Below are 7,989 nucleotides of genomic sequence, written 5' to 3'. Positions count from 1 at the left end.
TGCCAGGCTGGGACCGCAGAACCGTGGGATGGTTTGTGGTGGAAGGCATTTAAATCTCATTCCTTCCATTTCCCGCCCGTGGGCAGCGACACCTTCCACTATCGCAGGTTGGCCGCTCCGAGCCCCATCCATCCATCCTGGCCTCGGGCACTTCCAGGGAGGCAGCGGGGCCGCCGGGCTTTGCTGGAGCACGAGCTCCACCTGCCGCCCCCTCCGAGCCCGGCCCGGCACCGCCGAGTGCCCCCGCAGCCCCCGCAGCGCTGCCCCCGCCGGCCCCCGGGGCTGCCCCGGCTCGGGGGCGCCGTGGGCTCCGTGCCCGCCCCGCTCCCCGCGCTGGGTGACGGCCCCGCGTCCCCAGAGCCACCAGCCGGGCTGCCCGGGGGTGCCCGGGGGTTCCCGGGGGTTCCCGGGGGTTCCGGGGGTCCCCATCCTCCTTCTCCCGCCCTCCTTCTCCCCTTCGCCCACCCAGCGCCCCTCCGGTCCCGCCCGGTCCCCGGTGGCTCCGGTCCCCGAGGTGGCCGCGGTGAGAACGGCCTGTCCTGGCCCCCCGTGCCCCCCATGGGAGCTGGGGCACCCCCAGCCCAGCCTCACAGGGTCCCCCAGCCCCCCACGCTGCACAGAGACAGAAAACAAAGACAGCGAGGTGGTTGCACACTTGCCATGTTCACAGTAGACTTTACAGGCAGTGGGGACATCCTCGGGGCTGTGGGGACATCCTCGAGGCTGTGGGCACTTGTGGGACTCCTGGCCAGTGCCCAGCCAGCGTGGCTGTGCCCGCAGAGCAGGGGCAGCCCTGGCCAGCCTGGGCAGGACAGTGTCCCCAGGGCTCAGCTCTGCCCGTGTCACTGCTGGGCTGCCCTGGCCACACGTCCACCACCACAGCTGGAAGGAAGGGGGGCTGCACATCCTGCCCCTCTCCACATGGCAGAGAGGGATGGACAGACAGACAGATCGACTCCTGCCAGCCACGGGGACTGGGGAGCAGGGACAGGGAGCCCTGAGGTGCAGGAGCAGGGCAAAGGAGTGACCTGGTTGTTTGGTGGAGCCTCTCTGCCCTCCTGCCCTGCTCTGAGGGGTGGAGCAGCCACCCACGGGCACTGGTGGCCCGTCCCCACTGTGCAGGCTGTGCAGGGTGACATCTGCCATCCTCTGCCATGGAGGTGACTCGTGGTCCCACAGCTCCCCGGGGTGACCAGCCTTGGGAGGGCCCCCTGTGCACAGGGGGCTGCTCTGGAGCAGAAAGGGGGGGTCTGTGGGGTGGGGTGGGGAGGAGAGTCCCTCACAGAGATGGGTTCTGACAACTCCAGCCCAGTGCTGGTGCTGCTCCTGTCCTGTGCAGGAGCCCTGAACCTGCTCACCCTGGGCCTGACCTGGCTCGTCCTCCTGTCCCATTCCTGTCTCTGTGCTCCCTACTCTGCCCCTTCCATCGAACACAGGAGCACCAGCCCTAAAACTCATCCTGGTGGCATTGGGGGATCAGTGGGATGAGGTGGAGGCTGGACAGACACAGAGCTGGGTGGGGAGGGGACCCCCAACAGCCTGAATGAGACCCCCCCAACTGAAGGAGCAGGCTGGGCTCAGTGCCTAGCAAGGGAGGTGGCAGTGTCATGGGGCCACCCAGGAGACCCCTCTGGCTCTGCCTTCGGTGACAGTGACATCAGCCAGTGACACAGGTCTGGGGAAGCCCTGGCCATGAGAGCAGCGAGCACAGGGCAGAGCCAAGAGAGAGCAGCCAGAGCTGGGCCCTGTCTGGGTCTGCCCCCCTGAGAGAGCTGCCACAGTCTGGCATATCCTCCCAGCAGCACAGGGCCACCATCCTCTGCTGGCACACAGGGACAGCTTGGCTCTGTCCCCCTGGTCATGGCAGCCTGAATGCCATCAGTGCCTTGCCACGTGCCAAACCCCCAGCAGCAGGCCAGGGCCTGGATCCTTCACCCTGGCAGGGTCCCTGCAGAGGCTGGGGATGTTCAGCTGGACAGAAAGCAAAGGCCAGGCTGTGCCCCCATCACCTGTGACACCCACTGCCCAGCCCTGTCCTGGGCTGGGGCCAGGGGAGCCTGCAGTGGGACAGTGACACAGAGCTGAGTTAGTCAGGGCCACGCTGCCAGCAGAGGCTTCCACATGCACCAGGCACAAGAGAAACTGTGGAGAGACACAGAGGGGGAAGAGAGGAGCCCAGGAGCGCCAATGCTGGGAGCAGCACGAGAACATTCCCCATGACAGGTGACCTGGGGCCTCAGGAGAGCCCCAAGCACAGGCTCATGGCAACAGCTTTGCTCTGTGGCTGAATCTCTCTGCAAACTGGGTTTGCTGGGCCTCTACAGCCATTAACGGCTTTGTACTGTCCTTTTGCCACTCAGCCTCTTCTCCTCATTGTGCCACGTGAAATTTGTTGGAAAACAGGCCAAGAGGGAAATATTCAAAGCGCCCCAGGCTGAGCATCTATCTTCTTTCCCATGGTACCAAACGGGAGCCAGGGATGCTCAGCAGCACGGAAAATCGAGTGCTGCAGGTGAGTAAGTCCAGGAGGAGCCACTGTCACTTGTCATGGCAAACAGCACCCGAGAGGCAAAGTGCAAAGAGAGTTGTTAGTAGCAAGAGAGAAAGAGTCAGGGAGGATTAGTACAGTGGGAAGAGAAGAACAGGTTAGTAACAGAAGCAGGGCGCTGGTCTGCCTTACAGGACACACACACTGGAAGAGAAATGAAGAGAAAAGCAGCAATGGTTAGTTTGTTTAATTCAGTTCAGGAATGTGTTAGTAACAGAGATCCACTGGCTTAAAAAGGAACTGAAAAGCTTCTGCTGATAAAACCGTTTTAGGCTCCTAGTCAGCACCAGGCTCCACAGGCAGAGCTGGGCAGGGCGAGTGGGGAGAAACCCTCTCCTCATGCTGCCGAGGGCAGCCCAGGCCAGGGGCTGCTGTCCCCTCTCCTGTCTGGGGCAGGGGCTGCTGCTCCCCTTTCCTGACCAGGGCAGGGGCTGCTGTCCCCTCTCCTGCTGGGGAAGGGGCTGCTGTCCCCTCTCTACCCAGGGACCAGCAGTCCCCTCTCCTGCCCAGGACTGGAGCTGCCCAACCCCACTCCTGCCCAGTGCTCTCTCCAGGGCTGCCCCTGCCTGTCCCTGCCTGTGCAGCCTGGCACTGACACCTGGCACCTCCAAACCCCTTTTCCCAGCTTTTCTGTTCCCCTTTAAAGGCAGCGCTGCTGCCGTGGTTAGTGGGCACGAGGCAGGGCTGCTGTGGGTTAGTAGGGCATGCGCTGGGCTGGTTAGTGGGTTAGTCCGTGTGCCAGGGGCTGTGGCAGCCCCAGGGAGGGCACAGGGGTCCCAGCAGGTTAGTAGGTTAATATTGGCAGCATGCAGAGCCAGGCCTGTCAGCAGCAGGGCTCTGGCTCACAAGAGCAGGAGGCGGTTGTGGGCTCTGGCGTTTGGGAAGGTGTTAGTGGAGGGTTTAGCTGGTGCAGCAGAACCTGTCCCTGAATGAAATGCTCAGCAGGCATCTGCCCCTCTGATCCCTGCCAGGGAGGTACCAGAGGCCCCTCACAACATGGGCTTCCCACCCCTGGTGCTGGGAAAGGTGGGAGACAGGATGCATGGAGGACACAGCCCCAGCAGTGCCTAAAGGACTCTGAAGGAGCTCAAGAAGCAGAAGAGGAGATGGTGAAAGAATCACTGGCAGTGTCTGGGGTAAGGGCTCCAGCAGAGACCATGGCAGCTGCTCCAGGACTGCCCCAGCTCCCACTGCACGTGCAGGGAGGAGAAGGTCCAGCAGGGAAAACCACCATGGAGCAGAGGAAAGGTGACCCACAGCTCAGCCCCTCCCCATCAGAAGCTGCCTCTCCATGGGGCTGAGCACTGCTCCAAGAGCTGCAGGAGCACTGTGCCCCAGGAAACAGGGCTGGGATGGGGCACCCAGGAAAGCCTCTGCCCTGAGTCCCCCTGGGTCACCTCCTCCCACAGCATGAGCTCCTCTGGTCCCCAAGAGACACTTTTCCAGTTCAGCCTTCAAGGCTGTGACACCTGCCATGAGCTGTGTGTGCCCCCAGCCCACTGCACCCCTGTCCTTGTCCCTGTGTGGGGACATGGGCCCGAGTGGCTGCTTGGTGAGGACAGGGTCCCACTCTTACAGGGCCACTGCAGAGGCCATGGCAGGAGGATTCACTGCCCATGCTCCTCCCCAAGCTCCAGGACGCTCCAGAAAGCACCAGGACTTCACCAAGAGCCAGAGGGAAGGGCAGGATCAGTGGGGACAAACAGAGCCCCTGTGGGCTCTGCCCATCGTGTCACCATGAGGAGCTGGCACAGGTCTGCCCCCACTCCCTTTTCCTTCTCCCTCCTCCTACTGTGTGCTCAGAGCAGGGGACAGGCCTGGGGGCAGCAGTGGGAGGCAAGGACACCCCGGCACCTTGCAGGAGAACCATGTGCATGCTCAGCCCCATGTCCTCGGACGTCACCACCGCATCTCCTGGGCCGTGTCCCCTGCAGTGGCCGGGCTGGTGGCTCCACGCCATGGCAGAGGGTACCAGGGTGCTCTGCTGGGGCCAGCCTGGCTCTGGCATCGTGTCCTGGTGGTGATGGCAGCTCCTGAGCCTGGGTCCCCTCTGGACATGGTCAGTCTGGCCAGGCAGGAGCTGGGCCGTGCCCCTGGGGTGGTGGCACTGAGGAGCAGAGATGCTGTGAGACCCGGGGCTGTGGCAGCCACCCCCTCCCCACTGCTGGGCACACCTGGGGGACACATCCTCTCATGCAGGGGCCCTGGGGATGGTGTGAACCCGTGCACCCTGATGGGGCCCGGAAAGAACCCTCCAGGAGATGGGGCCTTGAGGAGAAGGATGATCCCAATTTCCCAGCACCTCCCTTCTAATGAAGGGGTGGAAGAGCATGGGGCTGGCACTACCTGTGTCCCCTCCCCAGAGTCCTACCTGTGGTCATCACTAGAAGAGTGCTGTGCAATGTCCCCTGTTCCACATGGCTCTGTGGGGCAGCGAGGGGACTGTGTGAACAGACCTCAGGTCAGTCATTAGCAGCTGCAAAAGAAACAACCAACGCAGCAAAGGGAGAGAAACAGAGCACCATCCTCAGGCACAGCCCAGCCAGGGGCCTGGCAGGAGGGTTGGGCACAGACCTTCCTGTCCCTGTCCCCTTGCAGAGTGAAGGAGCTGCACCAGGCACAGGAGGGGCATCGGAACCACCACACCAGAAATGGTGGCAATGCCCCAATCTGTCCCAACCCCACTGGAGGCAGGGACTGATTGCCACTGCCCCTGCCCCCTCTGTCCCTGCTGTGGGGTAAAGCTGAGCCACTGGGACCCTGCTGTTCACAGGCACTGCTTAAACTGGGGCAACTGGTGGTCACAGCCGTGCTGTGGTGAGCGCTGCTCCATCTCCTCGGGGACCTGGGGACACGTGGCCGGTGCCAGCAGCCAGGCCATGTCTGTGCCCTGCCCTGCCCGCCTGGGCAGACCAGGACGGCAGCAGGTCCCGGGGGAGCGGGGCTGTGGTGACTCTGCAGTTCAGCTGCTTCCCGCGGCTCGTTGTCACCACACGCCGCAGCTCTGCCGGCAGGACAGTCCCTGCCGTGGGGACAGCACGTCCCAGCTGCGGTGGGAGCAGTGGGAATGAGCTGGGGAGACGGCACTGAGCATCTGGCACACGGATTCCCTGCTGGATCCGAGCGGGAGGTGCCTGTGCTGGGGCAGGATGGCCTCTGCGGCCTGGGAATGAAGCACATCCCTGGGGACAGGGAGGGAAAAGCAATTTTGTGCAGACAGGACTCTGCTAAACCCTCATCTTGGGCGTGAGCTTGAGCTGCCTCTGCCACACGTGTGGGTGGCACATACAGTGGCCCTGGGGACTGGGCACCCGAATTAAATGGGGCTAAACCCCCTCCTCGAGTGAGGAGAGAGGGAGGAAGAGGAGCACAAGCTCCACTGGGGGCAGGAGGAGGGAGATGAAGGCACAACAGGCCAGAGATCCCAGAGAGAGGATCTCTGGGATGTGGCATCCGGGCATCCTGAGCCCCCAGATGCCACAGGGTGGGCAGACACCCCGGCCCTGTGCGCTGCCAGCTCTGCCCGACCCTCGCTGCCATCCAGCACAGCCCCGGCTCTGGCACAGCCCAGGCTCCGGTGCTGCTGCAGGGGTGCCGGGCACTGCTGCCTTTGTCCGCAGCCCTGGGGCTGGGCAGCCCGGCACAAAAGGGGTGTGAGGGTGTGAAAGGCTCCTTGCAAACCCGCAACGCCTGAAAATCTGATTATTTCTGGGCTCCTCCTGGCTCCCAGGGCAGGACCTACCCGCACACACAAAAGGCTGCGAGACAATGAGGGAGAGAAAATGGCTCCGCAAGAAAAGCGTCTGCCAGGTTAACGCGGAGGGGAGGGAAGGGCTGGGCTGTGCCCTGGGGCTGCTGGCCCAGCCTCGCCTCTAACCCCCGCCTAGGATCGTCAGCCTTAGGAGAAAATGGGGACTTCGAGACAAAGCACTAAAACAGCATTTTGGCTACAAATCTTCCCAGGAGCATTGAAAATCAGGCAAGAATCCATTTACCTGGCAGGAGCCCTATTCTTGATGAGGATTCTGAAAAAAAAAAAAAAAAAAAAAATATATATATATATAAGCAAGCAGTGCAGCAGTTAGTTCTGATTTGGGGGAGGGGGGCTGCAGTCGGTGTCCGATGGGGGGGGACAGGCTGCCCAGCGCTGCCTCAGGACCGGGACCACCGGGACCACCGGGATCACCGGGCCGGGATGTGGCCGGGAATGCGCTGCGGGATGTGCGGCTGCTCCTGCCCTAACAAAGGGAGGGGACCCGGGCTGTCCCCCCCGGGGCAGGAGAGAGTTCTGCCGGGGGGGGGCCTCTCCTGGGGTTATTTATAACCAGGGAATAATCTATTGAGAATGGGGGTATTTTTGGGGCATGGAGAGGGCGGATCAGCCGCATCCGCCGGCCCCGCACCTCCCGGAGCGACGCCCCCAGGACCCCCCGAATCCCGGGGGTGACATCGCCCCTGCTCCCGCCCGGAGGTGGGGGCGGCCCCCGGGGCTCCCCGCGCCCCCAGAGCCCATCCCCGTCCGCAGGGAGCGGAGCCGTGTCCGCGGTGCGTTACCTGCTCCGGGGGGCCGCGCTGGGGCCGGGGGGCGCCGGTTCCGCTGGCTCCTGCCCGCCGCGCCTCTCCTTTGTGCTGGAGCTTTCCCAGAGCATCCCTGAGGAAGAGGCGGCCAAGCAAACTCCTCCTCCAGCAGCCCCCGGCCCCCCCGGCCCTACCTACGGCGCAGGAGGATGCTGCAACTCGCATTAAATTTTAATGCTGGAAATGCGGCCGAGTCACCTTTTCCCCGCACCGCTCCCGCATCGCTCCCGCTGCAGGAGACCCTGGGGACCCTTTTGCCACGACAGCCGCTGCAAATGCCACTGTCACCCCCTGCCAGGCATCGTTTGCCGTGACGGGCTCACCACAGCCATGGGTGTGACCCGGGGGACGCGGGACAAGGGGGACAGGGGGTGTCGAACCCACCCCTGGGGACACGGGGGCAGGATGAGGTGGGGACGGATGGCAGACAGAGCAGCCCGGCTTGGGGACACCGCCCTGTCCAGGGACAGCCCCCCCATGCCAGGGACAGCTCCCCTCCCGTCCGGGGCTTGTGACAGCCCCTCCGCAGCGCTCTGCAGCTGCTGGGCTCCCGCATTGTTCTCCAAGTCCCCGCCGGCTCCCCAGGGACCCCTGGTCTCGCCGCCAGCTGCCCACCGTGCCTGGCCATGTGCTGGCCCCACTCCCGGACCCCGCGTCCCCCCAGGGCTCTGGAGCTGAGCAGGGACAGGGCGGTACCCGGGACGGGAAGCTCCGCTCCTCGGGTCTCCCTGGCTGCCGGCCCCGGCCGGGCTTGCCCTGGGGTGCAGGAGGGTTTCATCCAGCCCATCCCACAACTTTTTGTTTCTTCTTCTATTTAGCCTTTTTAATTGTGATTTCCTGCGGAGAGAATCTCTTGCTGGGCA

The 7,989-nt window shown here is 63.6% G+C and overlaps 1 long non-coding RNA gene across 1 annotated transcript; it reads right to left on the bottom strand.

Moving 5' to 3' along the window:
• Positions 1 to 644: 644 nt before the first annotated feature.
• LOC129128437 (uncharacterized) lies at positions 645 to 7,399 on the bottom strand. Its single transcript, XR_013184609.1, has 3 exons — positions 7,103 to 7,399; positions 4,920 to 6,573; positions 645 to 4,655 (listed from the first exon to the last, which is right to left on the bottom strand). It is a non-coding gene; the product is annotated as an uncharacterized LOC129128437 (long non-coding RNA).
• Between the last annotated feature and the right edge of the window lie 590 nt (positions 7,400 to 7,989).

The sequence above is a fragment of the Agelaius phoeniceus genome, chromosome 18 (assembly GCF_051311805.1).
Source record: "Agelaius phoeniceus isolate bAgePho1 chromosome 18, bAgePho1.hap1, whole genome shotgun sequence".
Lineage (NCBI taxonomy): Eukaryota > Metazoa > Chordata > Aves > Passeriformes > Icteridae > Agelaius > Agelaius phoeniceus.
Note: the sequence above shows the minus strand (reverse complement) of the source record. Positions and strands in the feature narration are given on the sequence as shown.